This window comes from Neoarius graeffei, chromosome 19, assembly GCF_027579695.1.
Source record: "Neoarius graeffei isolate fNeoGra1 chromosome 19, fNeoGra1.pri, whole genome shotgun sequence".
Taxonomy (NCBI): Eukaryota; Metazoa; Chordata; class Actinopteri; order Siluriformes; family Ariidae; genus Neoarius; species Neoarius graeffei.
The window spans coordinates 27,923,764-27,947,000 of NC_083587.1; the positions used below are offsets into that span (position 1 = coordinate 27,923,764).

A 23,237-nucleotide genomic window follows, 5' to 3' on the forward strand; every position below is an offset into this window, starting at 1 on the left:
TGGTGCATATGGCTATGGCACTGGTCCCAATGGGACATACATCAATGATCTGGATCTTTAATGGGTGCTGTATAGATTGCACGGGGAGATTAAGATTCATCATGGTATCTTGGTCAATGAAGTTGACTGTTGTTCTTCTTCCAATTCAATTAGGGCCAAGAGAACAGAGACCCATCTAACTTGAAGGAATTGGAGCAGTTTTGCCTTGAGGAATGGGCAAAAATCCCAGTGGCTAGATGTGCTAAGCTAATAGAGACATACTTGCAGCTGTAATTGCACTGTAAAAAGTTTCTGTAGATTTACACCAAGATTCCAACATTAACCACGGGTTATTTTGAATAAACTGGGATTTCGTGTTATCGGTGAGATGAATGGGTTAAATGACGGTCCAGCGCTGTTAATTACCACGCCCATAATGTTTTTTCGAAATACACGTTCTTCCTGTTAATCCACGCTTGGGCGAGTCGGGGAGAGGTGGAGTGGAACAGAGTTTACCGCCAAAGAGAGTAACCCTACCAAGATCTTTGTTCCCGCCTCCTGGAAACCTGCCTGCAGTTGGAGTGTGTCAATTGGAGTGAGAAGGTGAATTTTCTGTCTGTTTTTCAGTCTCTCAAAGTTTGAAGCTATCATTTCGTACTCACAATTAATTCACAGTTAAGCCTGGTTCCGGCGAAAGGTCGCATTGCCCAGAACCTGTAGCTGCTAGCTAACTTTTACTTGTTAGTGAAGTAGGCTACTTGCTAGCAAGCACGGGCTGCCCCGTACTGGCTAGCTAGTGAAGGTTTTGATTTATCTCATCTCATCTCATTATCTCTAGCCGCTCATTTCTAATATTTGTTATACAGTAATCTTTTAAAATCAGTTCTGTGAATGTTGATGTGTATGTATGAAATCGATTCAATTTGTGTTATTTGGTGGTGTTATTCAGAGCAGTGGTGTTATTTAGAGCAGTTCACTTCGTAGGTCAGGACACTTGACTTCGATGCTTCCTTGAGCTCATACGAGCTTGCTGCATGGTACAGCATGTTTTCTTGTAAAATATGTGGGCATCAGTCCACCACAGCCATTCGTTATGTCAACCATACAAAAATCCATGCCAACATACCCAACATACAGCTTCCATGCTGTGCTCCAGACTGTCAACTCAATTTCAAAAGACACTCTGGTCTCAAGACACATGTCTACAGACACCATAAAGAGTGTGGCTTTGATAACAGATTGGGTTTAGTGGATCTGTCATGCTATATTGATTTGTGCACTGATAAATGCGACTCCCTCAGTGCATTTTATGCTCATCTTAAGGGTCACATCAAAGAGGGACGCAGTATTGTATGCCCTTTTATGGGTTGTGATAGTACTTTTACTGTAGTATCCACATTCACATCGCATCTATCCCGAAAGGGTGACGAAGGCCAGTGGGAAGAGGAGGAGAAACTCCCCCTCCAAGGTTTCATCCTTGCTGAGGAAGGTGATGGATTACCGCTACGCCCTGGTGTGAAAATGGTAAGTGAAACGTCTTCAGAAGTACAGTTACTACAGTTACAAGTAATCAGTTTTGACTAACATAGCATTATCAGCGAATGTGCTTTTTAGCCTGTATTACTTAGGTGCATAGGTGCATGAACTTTCCATCCACGTTAAATGGAAAGAAGATTACTTCTGTGTGCTTTGTAAAATTTGTACCCTCTGGTGTGAATGTACAGTAAATCATTGGTAATTGATAATGTGTGGCACACAACACATGGATAATTTTGGCACCATTTTCCTGTTAATCAGGTTGTAATTCTCTCCCGATCCCTGCTTGTTTCTCTTTTCTACAGGCTGAATTGACCCATCAACTATCCAACAGGCTGAATTGTCCTGACCAATAGAAGAAAAAATTGTTAATTTCAGAGTGTAATTGTTAATTTCAGAGTGTAAGTGTAAAATTTTAAGTTGAAAATACACTGCAAAAGTTGATTTTACTGTAGGAGTGTAAACAAATAACAAATATGTAAGGGAAGAGTGTTGGTCTGATGTAATATTTATTTTGGTTTCCACTGCTTTATAGTTTCTGTAATCACAATTAGGCTTTCAATAATTCGTTTTGTATGTAAGGAATCAATATCTCATCTCATCTCATTATCTCTAGCCGCTTTATCCTTCTACAGGGTCGCAGGCAAGCTGGAGCCTATCCCAGCTGACTATGGGCGAAAGGCGGGGTACACCCTGGACAAGTCGCCAGGTCATCACAGGGCTGACACATAGACACAGACAACCATTCACACTCACATTCACACCTACGGTCAATTTAGAGTCACCAGTTAACCTAACCTGCATGTCTTTGGACTGTGGGGGAAACCGGAGCACCCGGAGGAAACCCACACGGACACGGGGAGAACATGCAAACTCCGCACAGAAAGGCCCTCGCCGGCCCCGGGGCTCGAACCCAGGACCTTCTTGCTGTGAGGCGACAGCGCTAACCACTACACCACCGTGCCGCCCAGGAATCAATATAACATGAGTTTTTTTTATTATTATTGAATCGATGAAATATGAAAATTATAATTTTCTAATTATAATTTTATTTGAAATGTAAAGGATGATCCTCCCTTTCCTCAATGGAAGAGCCTCCATGAATTGGTAGTTGTTGAAAATGACTTGAGTAATTGTGATTTTAATGACATATGTATGAATTTATATCTTAATATATGAAATAAAATTATTTTGTGTTTACATAATACTGTTTTGTACTATTATTGTCATGCTTCGTATTTAAACAAAGCACTGTTAAAAAAACAGGAATCTCCTTGAAACTCTGCTGCAGGTCATTCCTGTTGTTTAACAGTATTATTGTTTTTACACTGTTTAATAACAGGAAGATACTGAAAATCATAACGGGTGATTCCTGTTAGTTTACAGTGAGTTCATGTTGTTATTTTACATGAACTTAGTGTTAAACTAGAGCACCGTTAAATAACAGGAATCTCCTGGAAACTCTGCTGCCAGGTCATTCCTGTTTTTTAACAGGGTATTTTTTTACAGTGTGCTGCAAAAGGTGGCTCTACAAAGTATTGACTGGGGGGGATACCTATGCACACTCCAGTATTCTGTTTTTTTTTTTCATCTTAATTATAGTTTCTGTCACACACACACAAAAAATCACCTTTAAATTTGCAGGCATATTGTGTAAATCAAATGGTGCTAACCCTCCAAAAATCCATTTTAATTCCAGCTTGTAATGCAACAAAACAGGACAAACACCAAGGGGGATTACAAACTTTGTTATAGATTTCTATTTTATGAGTTCTACATTATCGAGTCAGTACAAAAACATTTTAGTGTCCAAACGTTCGTTTTCCAGCACAAAATTAAATGTTACAGAAAAAAAAAGTTTGTATCTGAGCAGCATAGAGATCACGTTTCAGATTAAAAAAGAAAATATAATGAAGGCTGCTGGGTTTTGGTGCAAAATTAAGAAGCAAGTGTGACAGTCAAAGTGTCCAGAAGAACTGTGGCTGGTTCTGTAAGATGCTCAGTAAAACCTACAGCTCATTTCCTTATAAAACTGCACACACTGTACCTGAGACTATTTTTTTTTAAAGCAAAGGGTTGTCTCACACCAAATATTGACTTTATTTAATTTATTATGGCTTACTTGTGTTTATAGTATTTTTTAATGTTGAAATGAAGAATGAAGAAAAAAAGGAAGAAACCTTTATTTGTCACATGCACACTTCAAGCACAGTGAAATTCATTCTCTGCATTTAACCCATCTGAAGCAGTGAACACACGCACACACACCCAGAGCAGTGGGCAGCCACATGCAGCGCCCGGTCAGGGGTCAGGTACCTTGCTCAAGGGCACCTCAGCCCAAGGCCGCCCCATGTCAACCTAACTGCATATCTTTGGACTGTGGGGGAAACCGGAGCACCTGGAGGAAACCCATGCTGACACAGGGAGAACATGCAAACTCCACACAGAAAGGCCCTTGCCGGCCCCTGGGTTCGAACCCGGACCCTTCTTGCTGTGAGGCAACCTTGCTAACCACTACACTACATCACCGTGCCACCTGAAATTTTGTTTCATTATTTTTTAAGCCAATTATCATCTACAGCATTTCTTTATATGCGCCTAAGACTTTTGCACACTACTGTATGGAGAACATTGCCAACTTGGCATTGTGAATAACAGTTGAAATAATCATGGCTGCACATCAGCAAATCCACTCTAAAGCTCCACTTGTCTGGCAAGTAGATCTAGTTTTGCCTGTTTAAGGGCCAGCCACTCTTGATGGTGCTGCTCCCTTTGGTTATGCAGGTCTCATACAATAGTAACTGGAGTGGCTTCTTCTTAATGTTGATCAGCTCCTGGCTGCACTGACACTCTCAGCCAGCTGGACTCTGGCTGCCTGCAGCCTGGGAAACGGTCAACCGTGAGGGTCCAGGGGATGCGGAGGCAGTGGGGCCATGAGGCTGAGAGAAGGCACTGCGGTCTAGGGTGGTGATGGGATAGATACTGTACTTCCTTCATACGCCAAATACCACTCAGCTGCATGCTGATTTATAAGGGACATTAAGCTGTTGATTGGGTAACAATGAAATGAGCAGGCACAGAGAAAACATTTTACTTAATTATTTAGCTTATTTTTTGGTCATTCTTTTGTGTGAATGGTTGTTCATTTAATTTAAAAAACACACTTGGAATATGTGGAAAATTGGAAAATTTTATTGTCCAAAAATGTAAAATAGCTACAATTATTAATTACCACATTATATATGTAATGCTTAACAATGAGACAATATATTAACATATTTTAAGCACTTTATATTTCATTGGTTTTTATTGAAAAATAAATGCCATGTGACCTCATCGACTGGATTTAACAACTACTAATGCCTTTTGCAAGGATGTGTGCTGCAAAGAAGCTCTTAAGAAAGTTGCTCTTAAGAGTCCTTCTTACATGTGTGTTCAGGAAAACCACATACAGAGAGACAATGTTCATTGCTTAAGAGCGTCTTTAAACTTGATCTTTAGCCCTAAAGTGCAATGTTATCAGGAAACCCTGGGGTGTTCATGACAACTGCAGTCCTAAAGTTGTCATGGCAATTGTAGTCCTAACCCATTGTATTAGTCACCAAGAATGATGAGCTTGTCTGCAGCAGGAACAGCAGAGATGACGGCACTAAGGCCAACTTTACACGGGGACGGTCTGAAACAAAAACGCAAAAGTCCGTTTTTGTTCTCACTTTTTTCCGCGTCTACACGACCGTTTTCAAGGAGGAAATCTGCGTCTATACGGTGACGCATAAATGTGTGGAATTCAATTGGATGTTGTAATAGAGTGTGCCGAGTGGATGGAGTAGTCAGTCAGAATGATGAGCAAAACAAGGAAAATTCCATCTCATCTCATCTCATTATCTCTAGCCGCTTTATCCTTCTACAGGGTCGCAGGCAAGCTGGAGCCTATCCCAGCTGACTACGGGCGAAAGGCGGGGTACACCCTGGACAAGTCGCCAGGTCATCACAGGGCTGACACATAGACACAGACAACCATTCACACTCACATTCACACCTACGCTCAATTTAGAGTCACCAGTTAACCTAACCTGCATGTCTTTGGACTGTGGGGGAAACCGGAGCACCCGGAGGAAACCCACGCGGACACGGGGAGAACATGCAAACTCCACACAGAAGGGCCCTCGCCGGCCACGGGGCTCGAACCCAGGACCTTCTTGCTGTGAGGCGACAGCGCTAACCACTACACCACCGTGCCGCCCCACAAGGAAAATTCTTGTACAAAAATAGTTTTCTTTTTATTCTTAAGCCGGCAGTTAACACAAACAGGACAAACAAACAAACAAACAAACAAACAAACAAAAAACACTGATGACAAAACCAACCAAAAAAAAAAAATTCTGGGACAAAATGCCCACGCAAGCTAGGCTACTCTGGCATTACTCACACAGAGCTCAAGTCATGCGTCCTCTCCCTGCCGAGGCCGTCTCCCGAATGAACAGTGCAGCGCATATTTAAAAGACTACGGCACAGTCTTAACACAATTAAAATCAATCAACACATCTAGACAGATTTTAACAGTTCTAAACATTTTCACTGCATGCATTACACTCCTACAACAATGTGCAGACCTTAAATATTACAACAAACACTTACTTAAGATTTTTAGACCATTTCTCTCCGCTCTAATGAGCTGCTTTCCCGCGCATCGCGGAAGAAACCTGGAAAAGCGCTTTCAGACCTGCGTTCTGGTTTGGTCCCGCACCCGGAAGACTACAGCAGGTAAATGGCTACAAACATTTCTGGCTGATGTTAGATAAACTCTAGCAGAAAAGGATTCAGATGTTAAACGTGCGCACTTAATGAATCTTTACACTCTATTGTTTATAGTGAAAACTAATAAATGCTTGCGCTGTTTAAACCTGTCGTGTCTTTTACTATGAACACATGTACCAAACATTTCAGCTTTACATATCTAAAAGTTGTAACAAATGTACCCGTAACAAAACATACTTGTAAAGCCCCCATTACCAAACCCACAACAAACATACAACACAGATTGTATTTGGAATGTCTTTGCAACTGTGGTTTAGTCCATTGCACTTGACCATTGAAACATGACCAGCGGGAAGAACCGCTGTTTAGTGACGGACGCATTGCGCTCTGTCACAGATGTGCATGCCAGGCGGTGCTGTGAAAGACCTCCGCTATGTCTGCACGCATGCGCAACATCTTCCGTCTTGTCTGATCTGCACATCTGCGCCGCGAAAACTTTGACTAACTACTCTGGCTATGGTAAGTAAGAAAGTAAGTAAAAAAGTAAGAGCATACTATACCCGCCTCTGTTCATTAACGGTATATGTGCAGATTCGGTATAGATGTTCGAAGGACTCCTGGACGTTTATTAAAGCTGCCAGAGCAGCTTGAAGGTCCGTTGGATCGATGTAATCAGACATGCTCTTACTTTTTTACTTACTTTCTTACTTCCCGGGCTGGCATGTACAGTATATGACATATGTATGACGTAAACGCGTACCCGACGTGAGCAGATCCGAGCAGAGTTTCGCGTATTGGGTAGTTCCCAGCAAACACAAAAACGTTTATATAACCTTGTATAAACGTTTGGCTAACGTTTCAGAAACGTTACAAAATAACGTTTATAAAACCAAAATTTGTGGACAATTTTTTTGTTTTATAAACGTTTGAAAAAACGTTATATAAACGTTTGAAAAACATTCTGGAAACCATCATACAACATTCTGGAAACGTTTCAGAAACGTTTTTTAAACCATTGTATAAACGTTTCTTAAAACCATTTAAAAACAATAGTAAAACGTTTCTTTAATGTTTTAGAAACGTTATTAGAAACATGTTAAATCAATCAAAATCAAAGTCCTTCCCACGCCGCTTACAGTACCTGGTATTCCTAGGCAGTCTCCCACTCAAGTACTAACCAGGCCCAACCTGTATGGTGGCGCATCGGGCGGCGCCAATCTCCGTTTCCATAGCCCTCGGCCTCTCACCTATTACATAGCTAGGGTTACAGTGGGGGGCTAGTCCTCTGGTAACCACCAGAGTTTGACTCCCCATGCACATCTGTATTGCAGCGTGCCTTGCCAGATGATAGTAGGTACCATTTTTATGATGGTCTTTGGTATGACCCGACCGTGAATAGAACTCACGATCTCCCGATCGAGAGGCGGACACGCTACCACTAGGCCACTAGTCGGTATTAGAAACATGTTAATACCTGTTAAACTTATAATATAACAACACATTTTTGTTATTGCACTTAAGTTTATTTCATTCCTCTTTGCAAGTTCAACAAAACCAATTTGAGAGCAGAGGTTTTTTACATAGACAATATTCACATTTACATATAAAGCCCTCATGAACAGCAAAAATGATAAAGATTTTAAAAATTTATCTAAATTTATTAAAGAAGCCTTGCTACTAAGAACCAAAACATTAAAGTTAACGTAATCATAGCAAATGCGCAAAATCAGTTAAAAGTTGAAATAAAAAAGCAAATTAAATCAAATAAGTTGTTTGGCCTTCGAGCAAAGCCTTCGATGAAGGAGATTTTCTAAGATAACTTCTAAGTGGACCCAGCCTTCTCGATCTTGTCCCAACAGCAACACGCTCAAAATGGCGCTACTTCCGGTCCCTGCTTCTGCGCAAAGACGTAGGTCGCGCAGGCGCAGGGAACCAGCGAACAAAATGCCAGGGCCAAAAGGGCGTGTATTTTAGCAAATATAAAACGACGAATGGTCATCTATCCAAATTATTCAAACCATACTTGATAATTACGAGACTAGAGCCACACATTTAATGATTTATCTATCTATCTAGATCTACATCTAAAAAATATTTAACTAGATCGAAGGTTTTTTTTCAACGTTTATTAAACGTTTATACAACCACTTATTTTCCATAAAATTATTTCCATGTTTTTTGATACTTTTTAAAAACATGTCATCATGTAGTGTTTATAATCACACAATTAATTGTAGAAATTTTAATATTATCTGTTTTAGCCAGAAGTCTCTGAATATGTATAACGTTTTATAAACGTTTCATAAACATTGTGAATGAAACGTTTTAAAGAGAATGTTTATAAAACGTCAATAAAACGTTACTCATTTACTGATTATTTTGATAATTGTAATACAATCATTATGACATCTTAATATCTAAAAATACCAAGAGATGATAAAAAATGTGCCACGGGTCAGCAAATATGACTTTATTAAATTTTCACCAACGTTTCATAAACGTTTCATAAACGTTTAATAAAACCTAACCTTAATGCAACCCAAATGAAACGTTTTATAAACGTTTTGTGTTTGCTGGGTTTAGACGGATATGCAATGGGGGCCATTTTTAACTTATCCACTTTGGAAGGCGTTTTCAATTTTTTCCGTTTTTCAGCCTCGGAAACGCCGTCCCCGTGTAGACGAAAGGCACTTCCGATAAAATATTTAGTCGTTTTTACCCGACAGCGTCCTCGTGTAAACGGGCCCTAAGGTTCACATAGAACTTGTATTTGATCTCGTCCGGGTTGGTCATGGTGGGGGGATAGCAGCTCACTATGGTGGCGAACTTCTTGCCATAGGATAGGGAAAGTCGCACGGTCATTAGACGGTCGTTCACCCCTTTTGGGGGATGAGCCAGTTTGCCAACAATTGATGTCTTTATGGCAAATCCCACTCCAGCTTCGTGTCTCTCTTCTGGCGCCCGTCCGCTCCAGGAAAAGGAGTAACCTGAACTCCTTTCTGTCAGTTCTCCCTCGCCTGCCAGCCTGGTCTCACTAAGGGCAGCAATGTCGATGTTGTATCTGGCGAGTTCATGGGCAATGAGCACTGTGCGTCATTGTGGTCTGTTTGAGTCGACCCGGTCTAGAAGCGTGCGGACATTCCATGCAGCGATGTTCAGAGGAACTATCTTGATTTTCTTCTTGTTGTTTTGACCACATTGAATGGGGTCCCTGCTGGCCAAGGGGGCATGGAACAGGCAATGTTTGGGGCCCCTTTTCTAGCCCCTTCCTCGTGCCGGGGAGGTGAGCAGTGCTGTCCTAAAAAGGGCTGCTCAGTCACTCAGATGGCTGCCGGACTCCACTTCTGCTCCAGTCAGTGAAGAACGACCACTAGGCCTGAGTCGCCTGTGTGCAGGTCCGCGACTACGACTGCCAGTGTACCCACATCTGTCGCTTCGCCACTCACCCATCGCCACAGGGCTTGTTGAGGGATGACTGATGACTTGCGTGGGACTTTGTTTAAAGTGAAGGAGGGTTGCGCAGCGCCAACCTCACTCTCTCATCCCGAAGAGCCTGGTCCAGTGGCAAGACAGGGTCAGGACAGCTGGGGACCCGTCGGGATGTAGGAGCTGCCAGAAGGTGACGGGTACGTCAGTCAACTGCCTACGGGGCTCCACTCCTGATTTTCTGTCGGGGTTTACTCCTCTAGCCTTTGACCAACCAAAGCCGACCTGCAAGGCAGCAGGAGACTCATGGAGGGTGGGGTCGTCCATTTCCCGTACAGATGAAACGCATCTGCCCACTGCCCATATAGATGACTGTCTTCTTGTTATCTTCTTTGTCCATCGGAATGATGAAGATCATCAAGTCAAACCTTTGCTTGGGGGATGGGGTTAATTGTGGGTGTGCAGGTGGCTAATGAGGCCAGTCTGAGCTCTGAAGAGGCAAGGGCAGTGTGGGCACGGGATGGCAGCAGCAGACGCTGGAGTGGCGTTGGCTTTTCTTGCTTGCCTGCACTGCTGTGCTGTTGCTTGCCTCTGAACTTCATGTGCTTTTGCCCCCCGCTTGACCGCCACCCACCAGCTGTCCCTATCCTGCGCCATCTGCTCCCAACCATTTGGGTCAATGTCAAATGCCTTGAGGGAAGTTTTCAGTGTATCATTGAAGTGCTTTTTCTGGCCTCCTTGGGAGTGCTTGCCATGTGACAGTTCCCCGCAGAGTAGCTTCTTGGGAGTGTGGTGGTTAGCCATGCGCACGATGTGTCCTGCCCATCATAGCTGCGACTGCATCAGGATGGTGTGGATGCTGGGTAGATCAGCCTGGGCGAGCACCTCGGTGTCTGGGATCTTCTCCTGCCAGCTGATGCCGAGGATTTTCCGAAGGCAGGTGGTGTGGAAGTGATTGAGCTTCCTTTCATGATGCCGGTACACTGTCCAGGTCTCATAGAGAAGAGCAGTGAGGACTACGGCATGGTAGACTTTGATCTTTGTTTCCTCTGAGATACCCCTCCAGGTCCACACATGTTTATTTAGTTTACCAAATGCGGCACTCTCTTTGGCGAATCTGGCGTTCATCTCGTCGTCCATGACAACGGATCTGGAGAGGGTGCTGCCGAGGTATGTGAACTTGTCAACCATGTTTAGTCTTTGCCCGTTGATGGTAATGTTGGGTTCAGTGGCGGCTGGTAGTCTTTCAGACAGGGGAGCCTGGTCGGTTACGATATTTCCAGATTTTAAAAGAAAAAAGAAAAAACACATCAATTTTGCCCATACTCTTGCCTCTGATCTGGCTGATTGTTGGCAGGGTCACAAACTGTGAAATAACAGGTTCTTTTGGCCCATTAGCCTACTGTCCAATATACATGATGGTGGGGGGGTATATTTTAACATTTTATATTTTAAAATTGTGGCATGTGGCATGTTGTTTAAAAATTGATCATTATTGAAAGCAGCTCTTTGTCAGGAACCTCAGTAGTAACAGGAGAGTGTTCTGGAATAGGCACAAGCACTGACCTTGGGGAGCCAAACATAGAGCTGGGTGCCACACATTTCATTCAATGACACTTTCCCTATATTTTACTTATTTTGACTGAGAAATGTTTTATTGACAATTTTGATAACCCTTCACTTTTAATCCAGGTCTGTAGTGTGAAATGTTCTCGGCTGTGTTTTTGTTTAAAAATGTTTTCCAAATTGTAGCTGTGTTTAATTCATATCCAGAAAAATATATATTCCAATATAATATACTCAGCATAAACATTTTAAATAGATTCTATATTTTTGGTCCATCCATGACATATTACTAAAGTAGCCTATTTACTGTTGTTGATGTGGGTCACTTGCTGTTAGCCAATTCACTTTCTCGTACCAGGAGAGCTGAAAGGAACGAGTATTATTCCCTACCTTTTTCACCAAGTCAATTTGAGACATTGGTCTATCCTGCTCTTTAATTTTATTTTTTTCCTCGAAAGGAAGACTGGCAAATGGCTTCGCCAAAATTAAATCAACAATGCTTGGCATCCGTGCGCAGCTTTCTTGCTAGCTGACTAGCCCCCTCAAGTTCAAGTTCAGTCACTCAAATAAACGAGATTTCTGGAACTAAGACAGCAAACTTGACAACACTATATTTACACTTTATTTACAATGAAAATATATACAAACTAAAAAAGCTGGTAGAAACCGTATGTAATGAATGAAATCGAAATGTAAGCTGATCTCTTACAATACACCACACCACTCGCGAATCCGCATGGGACTGAACTGAAATTCACCACTGCCTGTCTATATTTGAAACGAGCTGTCAATCAAAGAAAATATCCGGCCGCTTTAACCAGTCACCAGTCTCCTCGCGGAAACTGCCATGTCCCTCCCACTGTGAGGCTCGGAGTCTGTGGGCGGGCATTTTCGCAGTATTTGTCCAATAACCATCTTGCATTTTGAGATTGAAAAGCGCATAGCTCCCAAATGCCATTGAAGTCCACTGAGGCTGGGAGTCCGTGAGACTCCATTGGCGGGCGTTTTCGCAGTATTTGTCCAATAATCGTCTTGCATAGCTCCCAAATGCCATTGAAGTGCACTGAGGCTGGGCTGCATCGCGCTGTCATGAGGGGGAAAAACTCACGCACACATTAGGGGAACTGGGGAAAGTTATAACGGAATGATTTCGCACTGTAGTTGGGTTGAGCACATATATTTCTATGATTCTGGATCTGAAATAGCAATGTTATAAGGTCGGCTATAACATAAGCCTAGTGCAATTCATCCTACACGATGTTCGTCATTTTTAGAGGAGGCTGAGCCTACCTCGTTGTCTTAGAGCAATCGCCCGTGGTTGGGTTCGATGTAGGGTCTCCTTGGTGCTGGCTGGTGCATGACTTCTGTCTTCTTTGTGCCGATGGTTAAGCCGAAGTTGTTGCAGGCCTCAGTGAACTTGTCGACACTACATTGCATGTCAGCTTCTGTGGTAGCGTTAAGGGCGCAGTCATCGGCAAACAGAAGTTCGTTGATGGATTCTGACTTCACCTTGGTTTTTGCTTGGAGCCTCCTGAGGTTGAAGATTGAGCCGTTGGTATGATATCTAATATCGATCCCGGCATCCGAACCAGTGAATGCGTCCGATAGCATCTCTGAAAACATCATACTGAAGAGTGTGGGAGCCAGGACACATCCCTGTTTTACACCGTTGGTGACAGGGAACAGTTCAGGTGTTTCTCCGCAGTCCTGGACTCTGGCCAGCATGCCGTCATGCAGTTGTCGAATGATGGAGATGAACTTGTTGGGGCAGCCGTATTTCGCCATGATTCTCCAGAGGCCGTCTCTGCTTACAGTATCAAAGGCCTTGGTCAGATTGATGTAGGTTGAGTACAAGGCGACATTCTGCTCCTGGCACTTCTCCTGGAGTTGCCTAGCAGCAAAAACCATGTTGATGGTCCCGCAATTCTTCCGGAAGCCATACTGACTTTCTGGCAGAAGTCCCTGCTCAAGGTGGAAGTTGAGCCGGTTCAGAAGGACTCTGGTCAGGATCTTGCCTGCGATGGCCAGTAGGGAGATTCCACGATGGTTTTCACAGGCTTGGCGGTTTCCCTTTCTCTTGTATATGTGGATGATCAAGGCATCTTTGAAATCTTGCGGTACTGTGTCTTTTGCCCATATTATCTGGACGAGATTGAGAAGCTTGTCTGTCAGTGCTGAGCCACCCTCCTTATAAAGTTCAGGTGGGATGGAGTCAGATCCAGGTGCTTTGCCGCGAGACAGCTGACGGATGACCTTCTGAATCTCCTCCAGAGTAGGGACAGCATCGTGTCTCATTCACTGGGATCTGCGGTAGTCTTGCAATGGCTTCATTGTTGATGGTGGACGGTCTGTTTAGGATGCTGTCAAAGTGTTCGGCGCACCGCTCGAGGATTTTGTCCTTCTCTGTGATGAGCGTGGTCCCATCTGCACTGAGCAGGGGGAATGATCCCCTAGCTGCTGGGACCGTAGACTTCTTTCAGGCTGTTGTAGAAGTTTCTCATGTCATTCATGTCAGAATAGCCTTGGCTCTCATCAGCTTTTGCATTCAGTCAGGAATCTTGCATCACGCGCAGTTTGAGTTGTATATTACTGCATATGCTCCGCAAGGCATCTTTCTTTGCTGTTGACTTGGGGTCGTGGAGACGCTCTTTGTAGGTGGCACGTTTCTTCTCGAGAAGGTCCTTGATCTCGGTGTGATACTCATCGAACCAGTCCTTGTGCTTCCTGGCAGGTGGCCCGAGGCACTCCATGGCTGTGTTGTACACAATGTCATGGAGAGTGGTCCACGCCACTTCAACGTCCTCCTCATCAAGTATGGTGGCATCTAACCGCTCCTCCAAAGTGTCAGCAAACGACTGCTTGGCGAAGCCGTCTTTCAGCTTGTTGATGTTAACATGCTTCGGTGCCTTGGTGCCCTGGGGTCTTCTCTTGGGTTGCACTCGGATGCTGAGTTTGGAGACAATGAGGCAGTGGTCCATCCAGCACTCTGCACTGCACATAGCCTTTGTGATCCTCACATCTTGTCTGTCCCTCCTTCTGACGATGATGTAATCAATCAGATGCCAATGCTTAGAGTGGGGGTGCATCCATGATGTCTTGTTGCGAGTGGGTAAGCGGAAGGTGGTGTTCGTGATCAGGAGGCCATGTTCAGTACAGGTCTGGAGGAGCAGGAGGCCGTTGCTGTTGCACTTTCCTGTTCCATGCTTGCCAATCACGCCTTCCCAGGAGACGCTGTCACATCCAACTCTTGCATTGAGGTCACCAAGAATGATGAGCTTGTCTGCAGCAGGAACAGCAGAGATGATGGCACTAAGGTTCACATAGAACCTGTACTTGATCTCGTCAGGGTTGGTCATGGTGGGGGCATAGCAGTAGAGGTCTGCGTGGGTCGGATTTTTCAGTCCCGCTCCCGCCCGCACCCGCATTGTGCAGTCCCGCTCCCGCCCACTCCCGCAAAGAATTATGATTTTCAGTCCCGCTCCCGCCTGCGCCTGCCATATTTTGTCCCGCTCCCACCCGCAAATCCCGCATGATGCAGACGTTCGTGTTATTTCTCAGGAAAGTTCTTATCTTGACACAGCATGATGGTGCCCCGCCCCCTACTTTGAGTGGATTTGAGCATAAATATCTACAGCTCACGTTCACGTTTGTTATTATTTACCTTGTTTCTGAATTCGGAATGTTGAAATGGCAGCATGTAGACCTAATAATAATAATTATTTAAGTAGGCTAATCATTTAAGTATGCGCTCTCCCGTGGTGCGTCTCCTATGAATAATTAATGTGAAAGGAGAGATGGATGGCACTCTTGAACTTATTCTTTTAGTTACATTTCTTTTCAGTTGTTTTTAGCAGCAGAAGGAGACAAACGTTTCGGCTGTTGCCTTCATCAGTGTCTCTAATAATAATAATAAACAATAAAAAAACGAGGCGGCACGGTGGTGTAGTGGTTAGCGCTGTCGCCTCACAGCAAGAAGGTTCTGGGTTCGAGCCCCGGGGCCGGCGAGGGCCTTTCTGTGTGGAGTTTGCATGTTCTCCCCGTGTCTGCGTGGGTTTCCTCCGGGTGCTCCGGTTTCCCCCACAGTCCAAAGACATGCAGGTTAGGTTAACTGGTGACTCTAAATTGACCGTAGGTGTGAATGTGAGTGTGATTGGTTGTCTGTGTCTATGTGTCAGCCCTGTGATGAACTGGCGACTTGTCCAGGGTGTACCCCGCCTTTCGCCTGTAGTCAGCTGGGATAGGCTCCAGCTTGCCTGCGACCCTGTAGAAGGATATGTACCCCGCCTTTCGCCTGTAGTCAGCTGGGATAGGCTCCAGCTTGCCTGCGACCCTGTAGAAGGATAAAGCGGCTAGAGATAATGAATGAATGAATGAATAAAAAAACGACAGGCGAGCATGTAATTCCAAGTGGAAATTTGGTATATTTATTGTTCAGCCATACAAAACATTAGGCTAACCCAGTTTACATTTGTAAAGCATTTCTAACTAGAATATCCTAGTATGTCAGAACCTTTTGGCACTTATCACAGCAAGCAAAGGGCAGCTGATTTCCCTCCGCGTCGTACACAAGTGAGAATGATTTCCAAATGTCCGATTTCAGGACTCTTGACTTTTTAATGGTAACTGTACCTCTTTTTAAAGCAGCACTTACTTTTGAAGCACTGTGAGCTTCAGTAGAGGAGCTCTGCTCTTCTGCCATGATCGGAGATCTCAAACACGGAAGAGGAAAGGAATCGGAAACGTACGAGAGATATTTATCCTCTCCTGGATCAGAATCAGAATCAGAATTCTGATGACCAGCTCATCTAAGGTGTCATTGAGGCATCATGTTAGTGTGGGTCACTGGAGGCTGGGTGTGAATGGCGAGTCATTAGAGTGATCAAAGGATTGCCCGTTAGGGTGATTAATGGCAATCTGACTCTCTCTGCAAATTTAGGCATCTTAAAATGTTTTTATTAATGCCAAATAAAATATCCAGCACAAATTATATATGATAGACATAAATTAATAATTTATAAATTTTATTTTAAACACGTTTTTAGTTAGCAGGACTGCAGCTTATCACCGCTCCCGCCCACGCCTGCATTGTGCACTCCCGCGCCCGCAATGAGCTTTCAAAATTTGTCCCATGCTGCACTGCTTTGCGGTGGGTCCCGCGGGTCCCGCGGGACTCCCGCAGGAGTGCAGGGCTCTACATAGCAGCTCACGATGGTGGTGAACTTCTTGCCATAGGATAGGGAAAGTCGCACGGTCATTAGACGGTCATTTACCCCTTTCAGGGGATGAGCCAGTTTGCTGATGATTGATGTCTTTATGGCAAATCCAACTCCAGCTTCACATCTCTCTTCTGGTGCACATCCGCTCCAGAAAAAGGAGTAACCTGAACTCCTTTCTGTCAGTTCTTCCTCGCCTGTTAGCCTGGTCTCACTAAGGGCAGCAATGTCGATGTTGTATCTGGCAAGTTCATGGGCAATGAGCGCTGTGCATCATTGTGGTCTGTTTGAGTCGACACGGTCTAGAAGCGTGCGGACGTTCCACGCGGCGATGTTCAGAGGAACTATTTTGATTTTCTTCTTGTTGCTTCGACCGCATTGAATGGGGTTCCCGCCAACCGCGGTAAGCCGGCCAAGGAGGCATGGAACAGGCAATGTTTGGGGCACCTTTTCTAGCCCCTTCCTCGTGCTGGGGAGGTGAGCAGTGCTGTCCTAAAAAGGGCTGCTCAGTCACTCAGATGGCTGCCGGACTCCACTTCTGCTCCAGTCAGTGAAGAATGACCACTAGGCCTGAGTCACCTGTGTCAACATAGAGTTGATTTTTGAGGAGAGAGGACAAAACTTGCCTGACATGGGTGATGTGAGTATCATGAGATCGGGAGTAAATCAAAATGCCATCAATAGAGGTCATGACAAGCTTTCAAAACATATCCATCAGAATGTCATTAATTGGACACTGAAACACCAAGGGGATGCAAGAGAGCCCATAAGGCATAATGCAATACAGTTTTTTTCCAGGGCTGTGGGGACCAGTAGGGCAGGAAAAGGGTATTTGACAGTGATTTGATATGATTTAAGTCTGAATAGTCTATATAAGGGCATAAGCCGCCTTCGTTCTTCTCCACAAAGAAGCCAGCTAAAGCAGACGAGGCGGAAGGACAAATATAACCCTGTTAAGAGGGCCTCCTGGACATAGTCCTCTATGACTTGTTGTTCTGTGAGAGATAGAGGATAGATACAGTTGCATGGTGGCATGATGCCTGGAAAGAGATCTATGGTGCAGTCATAAAGTCTGTGCTAAGGTAGACTGCTAGCCTTGAATTTATTAAATACCTTACGGAGGTCATGATAAGCTTCAAGAATTGGCACAGTGACAGGGGTGTTGGGGCTCTCCACTGAGATGGAGGCAAGGACGAGATGATCTAAGTGCAAACATCAATGGAGGCACTGTTCTGACGACTTCGTGATCTCTTTGTCCTGCCAAGAAATCTGAGGGTCATGAATGCTAATCCATGGGAGTCCCAGGATAATCAGTTTCTAAGTACTGAAAGTGACCAGGAAGGAAATAGTTTTGTGATCCAGTGCACTGACTTTCAGTGTGAGAGGCTTGGTGCATATGGCTATGGTACTGGTCCTAATGGGACGTACATCGATGATCTGGATCTTTAATGGGTGCTGTATAGATTGCACTGGGAGATTAAGCTTCATCATGGTATCTTGGTCAATGAAGTTGACTGTTGCTCTTCTTCCAATTCAATTAGGGCCGAGAGAACAGAGACCCATCTAACTTGAAGGAGTTGGAGCAGTTTTGCCTTGAGGAACGGGCAAAAATCCCAGTGGCTAGATGTGCTAAGCTAATAGAGACATACTTGCAGCTGTAATTGCTGCAAAAGGTGGCTCTACAAAGTATTGACTGGGGGGGGGATACCTATGCACACTACATACAAAAAAAAAAAATCACCTTTAAATTTGCAGGCATATTGTGTAAATCAAATGGTGCTAACCCTACAAAAATCATTTTAATCCCAGCTTGTAATGCAACAAAACAGGACAAACACCAAGGGGGATACAAACTTTGTTATAGATTTCTATTTTATGACTTCTACATTGAGTCAGTACAAAAACATTTTAGAGTTCAAACGTTCATTTTCCAGCACAAAATTAAATGTTAGAGAAAGAAAATGTTTGTATCTGAGCAGCATATTACATAAGAGATCACGTTTCAGATTAAAAAAGAAAACATAATGAAGGCTACTGGGTTTTGGTGCAAAATTAAGACGCAAGTGTGACAGTCAAAGTGTCCAGAAGAACTGTGGCTGGTTCTGTAAGATGCTCAGTAAAACCTACAGCTCATTTCCTTATAAAACTGCACACACTGTACCTGAGACTACTTTTTTTAAAGCAAAGGGTTGTCTCACACCAAATATTGACTTTATTTAATGTATTATGGCTTACTTGTGTTTATAGTATTTTTTAATGTTGAAACAAAGAAAAAAAGGAAGAAACCTTTATTTGTCACATGCACACTTCAAGCACACTGAAATTTATCCTCTGCATTTAACCCATCTGAAGCAGTGAACACATGCACACACACCCAGAGCAGTGGGCAGCCACACACAGTGCCTGGGGAGCAGTCAGGGGTCTCAAGGGCACCTCAGCCCAAGGCTGCCCCACATCAATCTAACTGCATATCTTTGGACTGTGGGGGAAACCGGAGCACCCGGAGGAAACCCACGCTGACACGGGGAGAACATGCAAACTCCACACAGAAAGGCCCTCGCCGGCCGCTGGGTTCAAGCCCAGAACCTTCTTGCTGTGAGGCGACCATGCTAACCACTACACCACTGTGCCACTCAAAATTTTGTTTCGTTATTTTTTAAGCCAATTATCATCTACAGCATTTCTTTACCGTATATGCGCCTAAGACTTTTGCACACTACTGTATGGAGAACATTGCCAACTTGGCATTGTGAATAACAGTTGAAATAATCATGGCTGCATATCAGGGTGCTAAGGGTGACTATTCCCCATGGCTCTGGTCACCTAACTCCTGGGTAACTACCTTCACGTGGTGCACCTGTCTTAGACAAAAGTTACACCAGGGACTGAGTAAGGGACGGTATACTCCCTGGGTCAGTGGAGCTCATTAGCCTTGGTTGGCAGTCCCCCTAGGGGAAGGAAAACCCTGATTTCAAACCTCCGCTGCCTTGTGGCTATACCCCTGTTTGGGAAAGGCTTCAGGAGAAAACCTCGAGGAAAATCAACAGACGGGAAGTAAACCCCGATTACAAATCAGGACCAGTCCCTGCTTGGGTTAGCCCACTGGTTTTTCTCTAGTTGCCTCTCTGGTCCAGATCTGGTGATTTGTGTTTCATATCATTCCACTCCAAAATCTGCCCATTGAGGAACGCGGAGTACAGAAGAAGGCAGCCTACTCTGCCCACCACACAGGGCCAGCAACCCAGCGTGGTGGATTTATACCTGCTATGGACCCAAATAAGCAACTTCAACATCGACATCCGCGTTGCAAACCTGGACAGCACAACAGCCAGCATGACAGCCCGTGGGTCAAGCCTTGTGGACCCCACAGCCCTGATCAGCCTAGATTTGCATGCAAACCCCCCAACCAAGTCAAATTAGCTAGTTGGAACATCCGGACTATGTCTGATGAGACCACATCCAAACGCCAGGCCCCAGAGCGCAGGTCAGCTTTGGTATCCTCAGAGCTCCGGCGTTTTAACATCAATATTGCCTGCCTCAGTGAATGCCGAATCCATGGAGAAAGCGAGTTAGTAGAAGGCGACTATACCTTCCTCCACTCTGGAAGACCAGCTGGGCAGGCCAGGCTTGAAGGAGTTGCCATTGCGATCAAGAACATCATCCGACCTCTTGTTATTAGCTGGAAGGGAATCAGTTCAAGAGTGATGAGCATGAGAATCAAACTAGATAAGTTCAGCGCAACAGTCATTAGTGTATCTGCTCTGACCTTTAAAAGACCTCCAGAAGAGAAGGCTTTATTTTATGACCAACTGTCAGAAGTTCTAACCGCGACTCCCAGTTGTGATAGGATCTTCCTGCTTGGTGATTTCAATGCCCTTGTAGGGAAAGACTCGGATATCTGGCCAAATGTGATCAGCCGGCATGGCCTTGGCAACATGAACGAACAGGGTAATCTGCTTCTTGAACTGTGCACCCATTTCAGCCTTTGTATTACCAATACCTTATTCTCCCATGCAGACATCCACAAGGGAACCTGGCAACATCCAAGACCCAAATGATGGCATTTAATTGACTACATTATTGTCAGATTACACCAGAAAAGCGATGTTTTAGACTCAAGAGTTCGCCGTAGTGCTGACTGCTGGACGGACCATAAGATGGTCTGTTCTCGGATGAATCTCTGCTTCCATTTATCATCTCAAAGGAGAAAGAGCATCTTACCCAAGAGGCTCAACATCAGTAAGATTGGGAACCCAGCTACTGGCAAACTGCTTGGGGATACCATATGCCAAAACTTGTCAAACAACTGTTTTGAAAACCTGACCCTCAATCAGCATTGGGAACATCTTCGTGATGCACTTTTTATAAGTGCCAAGAATACTATCGGCCTTCAAAAACGCACCCATTGTGATTGGTTCGATGAGAATAACACCATCATTATGAACCTTCTCCACCGAAAGCACACTGCTTTTCAAGCCACTCTTGCTAACAACACACAAGAAAACCGTGCACGTTATCGACTGGCCAGAAACAACTGCCAAAGAGAGCTCTGCCACCTTCAAAACTGGTGGTGGCTGGACCACACAAAGGAAATCGAGCAGTATGCTGAACGACACGACTCAAGATCGTTTTTTCAGTCGGTTAAGTTTGTGTACCAGCGTCGCCAAAGAGGCATCAGTCCTATCAATGATGATCAAGGAAACCGCCTACTGTCAAAAGAGGCTATTTTAGGTCATTGGAGGCAATACTTCAGTGAGCTTCTGAATCAACCAGGATCGGCATTTATCAGTGTCCTTGATGAACTACCACAGGAAGAGTTATTGAGCAATCTTGAACTACCTCCAACCATCGGGGAAGTCAAGTCAGCACTCGACCACCTTGCATACAATAAAGCTCCCGGCCCTGACTATATCCCTGCCGAGGTTCTTAAAGCTGGTGGCCTTCCCTTCATCTCGGAGCTTCGAAGCCTTCTCCTCTCTATTTGGCAGGAGGAAAGAGTGCCCCAAGATATGAAAAACGGAAACATCATTACTATCTTCAAAAAGAAATGCCGTTTCAATTGTAACAACTACCGGGGGATCACACTCCTATCAGTCACTGGAAAATTGTTCACGTGTGTTATCTTGAATCGAATATGGCCTTGCATAGAGAAATATATTCCCAAGGCACAATGCAGTTTCAGGGGTGGTTGCTCTACAAGTGACATGATGGCACTCTGGCAGCTCTTGGAGAAGTGCAGGGAACAACACCAGCAACTGCATATTGTTTTCGTGGTCTTCGATACGGTCAATCGCCCCCTCATGTGGGCACTGCTGAAGAAAGTGGGGATACTGCAGAAAATCGTCAACATTATACAAAGTTTTCATGACAGCATGGAAGCATGAGTACTCATAAGTGAAGAACTTACAGAACCATTTGAAGTAACTAACGGACTTCGTCAAGGATGCATCCTGGCACCGACGCTGTTTATTCTTCTCTTCTCATTCGTCCTTCACCATGCTCACAAAACCATCCCAGAATTTGGCATTGACATCAAGTATAAGCTTGATGGCAGGCTATTCAATCTTCAGAGGCTCAAAGCTAAGTCGACGGTGACTACAAGGCTCAATGATTTCCATTATGCCGATGATGCTGCCTTGGCCACAAACACACCTGAATCTCTACAAGAGGGTGTCACAGCATTACACGAGTCTTTCAAGACCTGGGGCTTAACAATCAGTAAGCCAAAGACAGAGGTAATGCATGTACAGTTTGATGATCCTCCTGCTATCATGATAGATCATTCGGAGCTTAAACAGGATCAGACCTTTACATACCTTGGGGGCAACTTGTCTGGAGACTCAAGTCTCAACTCAGAGATCCAACGTTGCATCAGCCGAGGAGCAGCTGCATTTAGTGCACTAAGGACAAGATGCTTCAACAGAGAAGGTCTTACTTTGTCTACCAAGCTCACGGTGTATAGAGCTATAGTTCTACCATCTCTCCTTTATGGATCTGAGACATGGCCAACCCTTGCACACCACATCCGGCGTTTGGAGGTTTTCCACCAAAGATCACTTCGGCAGATTCTGAAGGTAAAGTGGTGGCAACACATAACCAATGACGAGATCTTGAAATGCACCAACCCTACCACCATTGAGACCCAGATCCGAAACAGTAGACTCCACTGGCTTGACCATGTATCACGGATGGATGAGTCTAGGATTCCAAAACAACTGGTCTTCGGAGAGCTGGCACTTGGAAAGCGTGACCGTGGTCGCCCGCGCAAACGCTGGAAGGACTGTGCAAAAGAAGATCTCCACTCCTTCGGCCTAGCAACTGACACATGGTTCCAGACTGCACAAGACCGCCTTGCATGGAGACGTGCCTTGTGTTTGGGCAGACAGCTCACTGAGGAATGCCTCTCCTCTCGAGCTGCCAAGCAGCACAAAAAGAGGCATGAAAGGGCTAAGGGTCCCCCATCATCATAATATGACAGGGACCATAAGTAAGTAAGTAAAGTAAGTAAGTCAGCAAATCCACTCTAAAGCTCCACTTGTCTGGCAAGTAGATCTAGTTTTGCCTGTTTAAGGGCCAGCCACTCTTGATGGTGCTGCTCCCTTTGGTTATGCAGATCTCATAGTAACTGGAGTGGCTGCTTCTCGATGTTGATCAGCTCCTGGCTGCACTGAGACTCTCAGCCAGCTGGACTCTGGCTGCCTGAAGCCTGGGAAATGGTCAACCGTGAGGGTCCAGGGGATGCGGAGGCAGTGGGGCCAT

General features: G+C 44.7%; 1 long non-coding RNA gene across 1 annotated transcript; it reads left to right on the forward strand.

The window, feature by feature from the left end:
* Positions 1-463: 463 nt before the first annotated feature.
* On the forward strand, positions 464-2,271 carry LOC132867905 (uncharacterized). Its single transcript, XR_009650786.1, has 3 exons — positions 464-582; positions 1,402-1,503; positions 1,821-2,271. It is a non-coding gene; the product is annotated as an uncharacterized LOC132867905 (long non-coding RNA).
* The last annotated feature ends 20,966 nt before the right edge of the window (positions 2,272-23,237 follow it).